Source organism: Danio rerio, chromosome 3 (genome assembly GCF_049306965.1).
Source record: "Danio rerio strain Tuebingen ecotype United States chromosome 3, GRCz12tu, whole genome shotgun sequence".
Taxonomy (NCBI): domain Eukaryota; kingdom Metazoa; phylum Chordata; class Actinopteri; order Cypriniformes; family Danionidae; genus Danio; species Danio rerio.
The window spans coordinates 45,176,623-45,191,308 of record NC_133178.1 but is presented as its reverse complement, the minus strand read 5'-3'; positions in this window follow the sequence as shown (position 1 = coordinate 45,191,308).

Genomic DNA, 14,686 nt, shown 5'->3' with positions numbered 1-14,686 from the left:
GAGCATTTAAACTGATAAGGAGCAACCTCAATTGCAACCACCCTGTAGTTAATAACGCAGGAGCAGATTAGGTGAAACTTAGCACTCAGCCTGCGTGTGCATGGAATTTCATGGCAGACATTTGAAAACCTAATGTATAAATCATACACCCTAAAAAAATAAATCCGCAAAATTTACGGTAAAAAACAACAGCTGTGGTTGCCAGTATTTCAGTTAAAAATATGGTACAAACCATAAAAGTAATTTCTTATTTTTAAAGTAAACTACCATATTTCATATATGTATAAGGCAATATGTCTGTATTCTGAATTACTCACATCTACACATCTTTTGTTACACAGATAGACATGTTAACAGAGTCATGTGCAGTTGGTGATGAGAAAGTTACATAATGAACGAATGCTCATCACAAACAAATTTTCCCACGAGCAGAAAAGTGTATCAGTGTAAAGAAGGTGCTCAGTGTCATTCACACAGCTACTAAACACCAGTATGGTGACATGCATAAAATTAAAGTCATGAAATAAACATTGTTTATCAATATTAGATGTAACATAAATCTTCATTACTGATGGGGAAACAACTAAAAATATGCATAGTAATGTCAACAAAAAATATACAAAATGACGTGCCATGCAGGGAATTATGGGAAAGTCAATTTACGGTTATTCGCTGTATATATTAGGAAACATACTGTTAACCAGGTTATGGCTTTTTACTGTAGCATTTTTACCATTGAAATCACAGCCTTTTTTTACAATGTATAGAACATTCATTTGTTGCTCATGCAGTATTTATTAAAAATGGTTTAGTTTTTCATGAGTTATACATCAACTCATGATTATTAAGCATTCATTAATGCATATTAGTGCACATATTGTAAAGTGTTACCGAATATGTTGATTGTCATTGTTCTAACTTATACATTGCCTCCTTCTGTTTTGTGTTCACAAACTGTACGCCCTGTTTTTTTTAACTGTAGAGTGTAGAAAAAGAAAGTAACGTAGGGTTAATGATAGACGTTTGTTTTCTTTTATTGTTAGGTATGATAAAAGTGAGTGGTTCATTCTGGTACCAAACAAGATTGTTACGACACTGCCATGGTTGCATTCCCAGTATTTATTTGGTGTTAAAACTGCTTCAGTGGGTACTTTTGTCTTCAGCGTCATAATGTGAAGCATTTCAATTAGCATAAGGGCAAAAGGCTGCTTTCAGTTTTGAATAGAGAGCGTTTTGTTATCCACATCCAAATTATCCCTAGTATCTGGTTGTGTATGATGAGGGTCACAATAACTTTAATTGCTCCAAAACAAGTGGCTTTATCTCTGTGCACTTATTTATTAGCGTTTACTTTTTTGGAAAATATGGGGAAAAAAAAGTTTGTTCTGCATTGTCACAAACAAGTAGAAAACAATCTCAGTATTTGCAATTGGACTTAAAGTGCTGTCACACTAGATTTTGTTTAGATATACTGCTGTTTTTTTCAAAGGGATGTTCACCTAAAACTGAAAATTCTACCATCCTTTCTCACCCTTTTATTGTTTCAATCTTTTTTGGCTTATTTGGATATTTGTAATAAAGCTGGAAACCTACTATACTGTAAAAAAATTACCCTGGTAGCCTTAAATTTTTAAGCTAAATCAAATTAACCATGTGAGTCCATTGAACTTAAACTATGTTAAACTGACTTAAAACAGCCTGCATAACTTATAAAATTAAGTTAGAACATGATTTTCTTAGTTTAAAAAGGTACAATGAACTAAAAACATATTTTGTCATGACTAATTGATAATTTGTTACAGTGTATGGAAGTCAATGGTTACAGATTTTCAGCATTCTTCTAAATATCTTATTTTCTGTTTAAAGTTTGAGAGTGAATAGACAGTGAGTAATTTTTCATTTTTGGTTGTACTGTCACTTTTAGATTGATCAACAGCTTACATGAATCCTAACCCTCTTTTGTTCTGTCAAGAATTATTAAAAACTCTTAGAAAACAATTTGCAAAGACACAAAGCATTATGTAGATCTAAAAAAAGCTTCTTTATTTTCAAATATTTTATGTTTTTAAGCTTTGCGTGTGTGTCATGATCGTTTTTTGAAGGAGGAATACAGAGAACAGAGAGTTCGTCGAGAATTTTCTGCATTTGACTTTCTTTATTTGCAGTGCAAGAACATTATCTGCACAAATCAATTACCAGGCCACGTTATTTGTCATTTGCCCTGCTGTAAGTGTAGTTAATTCATAATTGCTGCATCTGTGTTTATTAATTCTGCACATTGTCAGCAGAAAGAGCTGTATACTTTTTTTTATGCTCCCATTGGTGCTTTTATGTGTTGTTGCTTTGCCCTATTTAGCAAATCTGGCTCTATGTTTAAAGAACTTTAATTCTGTATAGTCATGTCGGATCATTTAAGGTTCTTATGCTGCATTTACTGAAAGGTCTATATTCACAAAACATCTCAAGGCTAATAGTAGCTTTAAATATGTAGAATAATTTAAAAATAAAAAGCATAGGCTTGTTCTGAATGTGTTTAAAAAGACTATATTATTTTTACTTATATTTAGGAGAACTCTTAGTAACAAGGGACATGTTTTGTGAATACAGACCTAGGTGTGGATATCCACTTCCAATGTTGTGACTGTCAGATTTTTATATCTTTTTTTTTATTATTTATTTATTAAAAAAGTCTTCAAAATCTTTCAAAGATAAATGTTGCCCCCCCAAAAGAAAGCTAAAAAATCATAATCTTTAAAAGTCAGCTAAACACAGAAAAGTGATATTGTAGATATTATTCATATCAATAATGCAGTAATGATCGCTTCTACATCGATTCATCCTTCACCGTCATTATTTAAATGACGCCCGACTCGCATTGACAGGTGAATATCTGATCTGACTGCTTACATTCCAAATGCAAATGCACATCCCTGATTTATATTGGATTTATTTCCACATATGAATGAAACCGATCTGAAAATATTGAAATCCTTGTGTTTTTCATGCTTATGCAATCATGAGTCATATCTGATATGTGCCACCGATAATAAAAAAATATATATAAATCTAATTGGGTCACTTGAGCCATGCAGTGTAAATATGGAAAAAAAAGTCGTAGAAATTACGCACTTGAAATTAAAACTAAATTAAAGTATGAATATGAAAAGACTAAATATGGGATTCTCCAAGTGCCATTGAAGCATCTGGGGGAAAATAGATAATGAGCTGAGAGAAAATGACTAGTTTCTCTTTCGTAATATTTACAGACCTTTCCTACAACATGACACAATGCAATGCAACTGTGTAAAAATCTAGGTGTAGTTTGTGGGTGGAAAAAAAACCACAGCACTTTTGTCCATGTATTGCATGTCTAAAAATAAAAAAAACAGGCTCATTATTAAAAAAAAAAAAAAAAAAATGTCTCTACCAACATCTTTGCAAAAACATAATTATACATACAATGCACCATGACACATGACACAGATTATTCTTTTTTACATAAACTATGATTACAAAGTGGATTATAAATAAATAAAGAATAGCCTCAGCACCATTTCTTTGTTTAAAAAACAAAACAAAAAAAAAACATTAAAATTACCGTTTTCCTATCATACTATTTTACTAACTCAAAATACTTTTACAAAACTCAAATATGCTCAAATAATAAGGTAAGACAGCATATTTGCCTAAGCAAAGGCGTTTTTACCACTATTTTAGCATAACTTTAAGTTACACATTATATTTAGTTTAACAATTTACACAACTTACTACTGATTTATTACCTGTCCACTATTGTAATATTAACTGTTTATTAGCATGATTTATTTTACATACCTAATATAACTTTACTAACTATTATTAAGCAGCTAATTTGTAGTTTAGTGAGGACACATCTTAGGTAATGGTCTGTTGATACTGTGAATTGTCCATAAAAAAAAAAAAAAGTGTGACTTTATTTTTAGGTGTCCTTAAACTACTGAGAAATAGTAATTAATCAGTTGGACTTGCTATATGGTTAGTGTTAAAATGTGGTCTAGGGTTAGGCTTGCATATAATATGCATCATTTGTAAAGTAAGAACACGTGTAGTGAGGATACCTTAAAAAGTATTACTTAACTTTTTTGTCTCTTAGTTAACTTTAATGTAATGCTTGGCAGTGATTGAGTATCTTCAAACATGATAAAGCATTAACATTTAGTGATCGGTTACAGTATAAGGCATTAGATTTCCAAACTGCATATGAACACAAACTAACATAATACAACATTTCCACAGTGAATAAGTTAAGTTAGTCCCTATTTTACCCAATTTGGTGAATAAGTTAAGTTAGTCCCTATTTTACCCAATTTGGGTTCAAAAAGCCTATGCTGCATTTTCTTTTTCTGATAAACTGAATACACTTTTTAGCACCTTACCCTGGACATTTGACTTTGAATCCACAGCGAAACATGCAAAAAGATACATAATATAAGTATTTTGCAAAAATGCTGCAACAGGCACATATTTTTCACCCAGCGGGAACCTCAATGTCAAAATGACTTAAATAAAATCATGCCAAAAATCTATTTAATTTCAAAATTTAGACGTCTGTTTGACATCCGCAAATTGATGCCTATTTGACCACCAAAATAATGTAAAATAAATATTTTATTTGTCTGGAAGCTTCAATTTGACATTAACACTAGATTTTAAGTCTCTACAAAGCATGTAAACCAAATACATACAAACTGTTTGTATTTTTACAATGCATGTAAACTTAAATTATGTGAAATATGGACCCAAACATTGGGCTAAATTTTTCCTTTTAATTCAATTTAAAAAATGTAACACTTAAGTTAAGTTAGTCCCTATTTTACCCAATCTGGGTTTAAAAAGCCTAGAATTTTTAGCATTGATATTAAAATGACATCAAGTTGACATCTAACATTAGTGTCAAAAAAAAACAAAAAAAACAGTACTGTCCTGTAATGAATTTTGATGTGTTTTTTGTGTCAGTGTTAGATGTCAATTTGATGTAGTTTTGTGATCAAGGTGAGTTAATTGACATCAATTCGATTTTTGACATTTTTTATTAGTTTTTTTTTTTATGTTGTTGAGAGGCCTGCTGAGAATGAACCTGGGTTGAAATTAAAATAAAATAAAAAAATTAAATGAAATTAAAATAAAAAATGTCCATTTTAAAAATTAACCCAGAAGTTGGGCTAGTCCCTATTTTACTCAATCTGAGTTTGAATCTGAGTTTCAAAATGACATCACATTTACATCTACAATTGGTGTAAAAAAAAAAAAAAAAAACAAAAAAACGAAACAAAAACAGCATTGTCCTGTAATATATTTTTGATGTTTTTTTCATGCCAGTGTTAGATTTCAAATTGATGTAATTTTGACATCAGGGTAGTTAATTGACATCAAATTGATTTTTGACATGTTTTTGGCCTTTTTAAATGTCAGTTTGACATCAAGGTGAATGATTCTGGGATGGAATTAAAATAAAACATCCATTTTAAAATCTGAATATAATAAGATATTTAATTTCCATTCTTAACTAAATTCATAACCATGTTCTATGTACATGTGTTGATAATTATTTAAAAACAATGAAAATCCTGCAGAAAAAAAAAACATTGGGTAACACTTTATTTTGAAGGTCCATTTGAGTATTAGTAGACTGCTTAATATCTGTTGATACTGCTCCTACAATAGACATTTAACTGACGATAAGACACTTTGCTCGTACATATCAACTTACACTAGCCCAAGCCCCAACCTAACAGTCTACTTATAATCTAATGAGAATTAGTTGCAATGTAACTTAAATGCAACAAACAGATCATCAAAATGAAGTGTGACCAAAATATGAGCATTGTGTCAAATGTTGTCCTCCGCTTTCTCAACAATTCCCTCTTAAAGAAAAACAATGTGAAAATAGTACAAGCCCTGCCTTAACTTCAGCTTAACTGCTTCTCCATTGAATAATGTCTTTGTGCGTCACTGCCAAACAGCCTGCAACAAACCACTACTTAGTACTGGCATAATGGCTGCTGGTCTGTCAGTCAGTGAGTCCACTCAGCATCTATTAAACCTGAGTGTCTCACTGCAGGTCAGCTCATGACTCAGAGCGCACTACAGGATCACTCACCGGGGGGCACATTTCTTAGAATTATAGCATGTAGTGAATATCTTTTCCCTTGAAATCTTCGAACAGGAGAAATGGATTAGCACAGATAATGTCAAGATCCGGCATGCAGCTAAAAAGATCTTCACAGCTGGATTCCAGCCTCGGTTTGCCTGCACAATCTTAAATATGAAATTTTGATGTAGATTATGTGCTTTTTTAAAATTAATGTAGGTTAATCAATCCATTAATTGATTCGCTTATTAGCATTGTTTTAGAGGTCACTTGACCAAAACAACTCATCCTGTAGTCTGTATCAACAGGAAGTTTCTGAGACTTTCAGTATGTTGATGTCCTTCCAACTGAAATGTAATATTAACCAGGAGCCGGAGCTTTCTTTTTGTGTATCATTCACTTGTAGCAAACTAACAGTAGAGCGTGGCTAAAAATATTGTGGCTGAAGCTGTCAAACTGAAGTCAACAGAGAAGATCTGCCACTCCAAATGCAGAAGAAAAGTCAGATTTTGCTCAAATAACTGAAACAAATAGATACATTTTCACCTAAATAATAACAATAAAAAACAAACAAAAATTTTTTATAAATAAATAAAAAATCTTAGTATTAAGTATATATATTTTTTACATGATTAAGCCTAGTGTGACTGCACCTTAATGTCCAAAGAAATAGGATTTGTTTGCACAGAAAAAAAGCATTTAAATCATTTAAATCTATTATTTGCATACGCTAAGTGCAAATAAGGGTGTAAGCGAAGGGTGTTTTCACTGAATGACGGCCACAATTACGTTCACAGTGAAATTTTATAGGAATTTGGACGAACACTGTAAATGTAACTCAAGGGGTCGTTCACAAAGAACATGTCTTCACTTTGAAAAATGTGAGATGTGGCCAGTTTAATGAGAAAAAAAAAAAAAAACACCAACGCCTCAATCAGACATTTTTGAGCATTGGTCATCTTGTTGCTCTATGTTCTGGACTGTTTGCATGTGTTTGAATAAAAGCAATAGTGACCTGTTCAGTACCTGCTGCTTTAAGATGTATTCACACCATAATGTAATTCCAACATTACAAATTTTATAGAGGTCTGTGGAATTGCGAAGGATTCCTCTATACTACAGATTTCACATTGGGTTCAGTTAGTCAACAAACAACAGGTTAGTTTGAAAGTGTATTTATGTTAGAGCTTTGCTTCTTACGCTTCTTAAGCTTTCTACGGTTTGGATTTGGCTAGTAATCATGTTCCTACATTTACTAACAGCACATCACTTCTATTTACACTGAATGTAAAATAAAGATAAGTTGTGTTGCTGTTTACACTTGGTTACGCAAAGCATAATTTGTGCCTAGTTTGAATATGTACATGCATTGCTATGATAAACATACACTCACGGGCCACTTTATTAGGTACAGTGTTTAACTGCTCGTTAACACAAATTTCTAATCAGCCAATCACATGGCAACAACTCAATGCATTTAGGCATGTTGACATGGGCAACACCATGAAAGATTGGATCCATGCCACCTTGTATCAACAGTTCAGACTAGCGGTGGTGGTGATGTAATGGTGTGGTGGAGATTTTTTTTGGCCCATTAGTACCAATTAAGCATCAAGTCAACAATACAGCCTACTTGAGTATTGTTGCTGACCATGTCCAGCTCTTTATGACCACAGTGTACCCATCTTCTGATGGCTATTTCCAGCAGGATAACACACCATGTCATAAAGCACAAATCCTCTCAGACTGGTTTCTTGAACATGACAGTGAGTTCACTGTACTAAAATGGCCTCCACAGTCACAAGACTCAATCCAATAGAGCACATTTGGGATGTGGTGGAACAGGAGATTCCCATCATGGATGTGCAGTCAACAAATCTGCAGCAACTGCGTGATGCTATTATGTGAATAGTGTTGAATCTATACCACTAAGGATTAAGGCAGTTCTGAAAGCAAACGGGGGTCAAACCCGATACTAGTAAGGTGTACCTAATAAAGTGGCCAGTAAGTGTAGATGTTACATTCTAAATGTACTGTATAATATGATTGGTTGATGAACAAAGTCTTGTTTAGATTGTCGAACCAAATCTGATTGTTGTGTTTATCTGACTTCAAATAGAAGTGTGAAGGACAAAAAGTCACATAAAATAAGAATTGTACAAATCCATTTTAAGATATAGTGATAAAGGGTTTGAAATGTACATTTCAAAATTTCTTTTTCAGTCAGACTGCTATGACATTTTTTATTAAAAAAAAATTAAAAATTGTCAGCTGCTTCCTCATGCCACGCAAAATGGAAACAGTGAATAAGAATAGCTTAAAGCTAGAATAGTCATCGAATAGACAGATCCCGGCAGGCATAGAATGTTGTACTCCAATGTACCCCAATGTCATGGAAACGTTGGATTTTGTGTGGAAATAAAAATCATGATGTCAGGCCGATGTCAATGTCCAACGTCCAACCTAAAATCAACTTAAAATCAACCGAATCTCAACATATAATCATGTTACACTTTTACTGTGTGGAAGTTACCACTTTGACGTCTATCAGATGGTGGATTTTGGTCACTTTCCAACACAACCTAAAATCAACCAAATATCAACATAATTTGACGACGTTATTGAACATCAAAATAATGTTGTCCTTAGATGCTGGCTAGAAATCATCACAACCTAAATCTAACATAATATTAATGTCCTTTGATGTTGTGTGCCTGCCGGGATTAGCCATTACAGTGTGTATTCATTCATTCCTGTCTATTTGATGACTTGGCTATTTTGAACATTTGGTCACCGACTGTCCAAATCTGGATACTGTTTTAGCCAATATGTCTATGTTTGGACATCAATTATATGTTTTTAACCACAGAAAAATGCTTTCTGAGATGCACTTTTAAAAATGCCAGTTTATCGTAACCCAATATTGGGTCAAATGTACTTGCTTTGTACATTACATGGATTCGGATATTTTTGCAGCATCTCATATGACTTAGCATTCGAAGAAAAGAAAAAAATTGGATTGCATATCTTAACTCCTAATGTCGCTAGTTACACACTCACTTCTTTTTTTTTCAACACATCCCATAATTTCTAAAATATCAACCTCTACCAATTGGTGGATATATCGGTTTATGGTAAAAGTACCAAAATTAATACATACACTATGAAAAATCAGAATATATGAAGTGTAAGACTAATTTATTAAAAAAACATAATAAAAATAAAACATTTCTGAACACTCAATCATCTTTATTTTTTTTTTAATATGCCATTAAATATTTCAGATATATATTTTTTTAAAATAAAGCCAAAAAATCAAGTGTAGTCGTGCAGCAGGATTATGTGTGTTTGATTTTCTTGTAAACCAGCAATGCTGTGTGTGTAAACCATTATTTAAAACAGTCATTCTTTAAATGACTTCAACAGCCATTATTAAAAATAAAATATGGTCAACCATTTGGTAGAGCAGGCAGTTAAAGGGTTAAAAAAAATTACCCCAATGTTGGATTTGTCCATATTTGACCCATTTCCAGGTTAACAGTAAGTATTGCAATAGAATGAAAAAAACAAACATGTTCTGTGTGAACTCCCTTTTAGAGTTTTTGTCTCTAAAATACCTCACAAGAAAAATCAAAAGTGGCACAACTGTTCAGTGAATTAGCCTCTCGATGTATTGAAATGTATGAAACCGCATGCTACTTTGAGTCTACATAGGGGGTAGTCTAATGTCTGATTGCTGTTTCCACCTCTCATTGTGCCTTTGCTGTTCATAAACACAAGCTAGGTCTTGTTTTCAAGGTTTTACCTAATGCATCTGTTTCCTTGTATCGGATTTAGGTTGGCTGTGGATAAACACACATTTATAAATGAATTATCTTTTGACATCAGCGCAAGGTCTCGCATGTCCAACCAGTACATTACACCACAAAAGGGCTGAATATATAAGCAGAACAACTTTAACGCTGTGATCCGTTGAGCGAATGCATTCTGACTCTCACTGAAAATACACTGACATGTACAGGCAAGCTGTGCTAAAACGATATCGCCCTTTATTTCACACCTGAAAATCTCCACAACACCATCGCAGTTGATATTGATGTTAGTTTGTGCGTCTGTGTCTGTAAATGGTTCATTTTAAAACACACACACACACACACACACACTAATGTGACTTTATAGAACTCATGTTTAGAAAAGTAATACCTCAAATATGTTGGACAAGTAGAAAGCCACTGTTGAATTAATTGAATTACTTGTTAATTTTGGTGATAATGGTTTACTACTAGAGTGTCAGGCTCTTTTATGATATGATATTGTCATATTCTTCACATAAAGCCAGAAAAGTATCACAGTAACTTGATATTTGTAAGTAGTAGCATAGTAGTTGCTGATCAGACCAAGTTGTCCAGTTTAGTGGTCAATATTGTAAATCACATAGACGAAGCGTTCAGAATTAAAGTGATACCCGCCAAACCAATACCCGTGCAAGCTCAAATTATACAGTGAAATCTGAGTGTCTTTTATTGAAGGTTTATTTTGTGATTCGGGTTTATTTGAAAATGTGTCAATATAGTATTGAGTTAGTCATAATACTGTGTGTATTTCGGTGTGCTTTGTATTGGTGATGCCAAACAAAGCGTCTGGGAAACAAAAGAGCACTTTGGCTTATCTTAATGCCCGTGGATCATATTTACTACACTAAGGTACTTTTTTTTTTTTTAAATGACATACTCTATGTAACATTTCTATGTGGAAGTTGAAAGTTTAAGCACTGTTGTACTGTTAACATCACAAAACTTATTTAAAATAAATGTCTCTTCTCAATACACTCTGTGGGATTTATTTGAGTTTGCTAATTTTTAATGTTCGCTGTGCTACTGCAGGTTATGATTAACCTTTTAATGCTTAATGTCTGTTTATGTATCCACTTGTTAAGTGGTGATGTGCTTGTGACGTATGTAATACTGTTTCCGGGTCCAAGCCGCCATTCATTTGAGTGGAGAAATCATTCGTTTATGATCACGTTTTATTCCTATTACACATTAAAGTTAATTTTATATAAAATCATAGTGTAAACAACAATCTCTGGGCTTGCTGCATAACAAATACCAAAAATGTAACAATTTCTAAAAAAAAATTTATCACTTACTGGCCATCGGATATTAGGCATGAACATATATACTGCGATCGTGGTTTTCGAAAGCCTTAAATCGCTTTGTAAATGTTTATTATTGCCATTTCATGAGTCTCTTCATTCAGTTGAATAGAGCGCTTGGACCCGGAAGCCGCTTCGCGTGACGTCACACTTAACAAGCGGATTATGTATTTTCTGAGGTCAGATTCATTTCTGATCTAAAAAAAAAAATTGTTTATATTTTGTTAAATATCTCTGCAAGAAAAATCTAAATCCAATCTTTAGTTTTAGTGCAATATACAGTTAAAGTCAGAATTATTAGCCCCCCTTTTATATATATATATATATATATATATATATATATATATATACTGTATATTTTTTCAGAATTTGTGGCAGAAAATAAAAAGCTTTTATAAATTCCTCCAAAAGTGTAAAAATAAATATACATATAAGTTAATATGTTATATTGTGTGATAGCCAAACACCGCTTCACTTTTTTATCTGTGAAATGAACTGATAATAAAGTGATGTGAGCTTTACGTAGTTGAATTATTATTATTAGTAAGTCAGAATTATTAGCCACCTCTCCCCCCCTGAATTATTAGCCCTCTGTTACCCAATTTCTGTTTACTGGAGAGAAGATTTGAATAATTTTGACTTCAACTGCAAGTTATATATTTTGGTGCAACAAAACAGATTTATTAAAATATATATTTATTAAAATTCATGTGAAACCATGGGGGGGGGGGGGATTACAAACAACAAAATTTTGCCAATTTTATACATTTTTTTGTTTTCTTGATTTTTCCTCTTTTTTATAATTGTATTTACATTTTTCTATAACACATTTGGGCGACTAATTTTGGAACATTATCAAGTTATTTTGTTAGATTAGCTCTAGATTGGGTGACGGGGTGGCACAGTCGATAGTGTTGTTGCCTCATAGCAAGAAGGTCGCTGTTTTGAGCCTCGGCTGGGTCAGCTGGCATTTCTGTGTGGAGTTTGCATGTTCTCCCCGTGTTTGCGTGGGTTTCCTCCGGGTGCTCCGGTTTCCCCCACAGTCCAAAGACATGCGGAACAGGTGAATTGGGTAGGCTATATTGTCTGTAGTGTATGAATGTGTGTGGATGTTTCCCAGAGATGGGTTGTGTAATGACGGGGGACGGGATGACACCAACAACTGGTGTAAGATCCAATATGCAGGTTTATCAGTTGTCAGGCAAGCGATGGTCAACACAGGTTCAAACAGGTATATGGAGACAGTCCAGAATCGTAATCAGGAAACAGGCGATAGGTCAAAAGGCAGGCGGCAGGCAGGGAGAACAGGAATACAAGGCTTGGTCTAAACATGGGTAAACAAGACAAGGAAAACTGCGTTGTAGTGTCATCAAAGGATAAACAAGACTCTGCAAACTGAAAGGGTGAGTGTGTGGCTTAAATAGTTGTGCAATCAGTCTCTGACAATCCTCAGGTGGTGTGAATGTAATCAGTCTAGATGCGTAAGCATGTGTGTCTGGGCGAAGTGCATGTATAAATATGTAGTCCATCAAAGGCGGAAGTGTAGTCCATGGTTTGGTGAGTGAGAACCATTGATCTAGTGGAATCACTGCACAAAAACATATACTGAATAAATTGGCGATTCATTCCGCTGTGGTGACCCCAGATTAATAAAGGGACTAAGCCAAAAAGAAAATGAATGAATGAATGAATTAATGAACGAATGAATGAATAGCTCCAGATTTGGCTTCAGTACTGACTAATCTAATGTATATGCACAAAAATAATATTGTAAAGCTTCCTATGGAAAATATGAATTTAAATTAGATTTTATGAGCGGTGTACTCATATATGCTGAGCACTGAGTATTGCAAGATATTCAATTAGGAATTGTGAGATTTAATATATTACATCAAATTTTTTAGGTTTTTATTTTCAGAACTGCTAAACATTAACTTCTCGCAAAACTTGTGTTTGTAATGTGTATTGTTGTATTGTGTATTTATATAGCGCACTTACCGTGTATAGCTATACACCCAACACACTTCACCATCATGAGGGGAGTCTCTCCACACCACTACCAGTGTGCACTTACATGATGCAACGACAGCCACAAGATAATGACGCATGTGGGCTCACCACACACCAGCTATTAATGGAGTGAAGAGACAGTGATAGAGACAATTCGTTGGATGGGGATGATTGGGAGGCCATGATGGATAAGGACCGATGGAGGGACTTTGGCCAGGACACCAGGGTTATATGGCACTACTTTTTACGAGAAGTGCCATGGGATTTTTAATGACCACAGAGAGTCAGAACCTCAGTTTAACATCTCTTTCGAAAGATGGATACTTGTGAGATATAAAGTTTTAAAATGTTAATAAAAAAGGCAGAACTGCAACGTATACTCTATGAACAAATTTTTTTCAATTGTGTGTTTATTTTGCACAGTCATGATTTATTTTATTTCTCAGAATTAAATAAAAACTCAAAATGATAAGATACATTCTAAAAAAAAATTAAAATTAAAAATGCTGGGTTGTATTTACTCAATGTTAGGACAAATATGGACAAACCCAACAGTTGGTTTAAAAAGAACAGCTTAAATTGTATTGAAAACAGTTCCATATACAGTGTCCATATTTTGCGTAACCATTGTTAATACAACCCATAGTTTAAGAGAGTATTTAGAATTGCATTGTCTTTGTGAGTTTGTAAATCAAAATTGAAAGATATAAGGTAAGTTTTTATGATGAAAATATCTTAATAATTGGTGAGATATAAACTCAAAATTAAGGGGAAAAAAGCAGTGTTGTGCAATCTGATTATGAGCTAAGAATTCTATTTATATCTCACCTCATATCCATCTATTTTCCCTCTCAGAATCAAATATTCTCAAAAAAATCAGATTTGCAACTTATCAATAGCAAGAAATTCAATAAATTGATAAGTATAACTTTGCAATTCTAGATGTAGATGTCTTTTTCATCAAAATTTAAGGTTAAAAACTTTTTATCCTAGCCCATAAGAACCCACTGTGACGCCGGTGTCACAAACAATTGTGATCATCTGGAAAGGTCTTTTTAAAGCATTATTCCTCATTTTCATCTTGGCAAGTCTCAAAGTGACGTAGAAGTAACATCCAGGTTCAGTCACGTGAGAACGTGTGCATTTTTTGTTGTCATGGCAACATGTCCAAAATGGTGTACTGTGAGGGGAGCACACATTGCAGTGTCAGCAATTTTTAAAAGTACCTGTTTTTATTACTAAAGGTATGTTTTGACCCATTTAACTATTCTAATGTTTTAATAACACATCCTAGATTAGACTCATCATGATTTTAATACATTTCTTGAACAAACTGATATAAAACAAGGTACGAAGATATTGCGGTGACATATATGTCACATTAGGGTCTT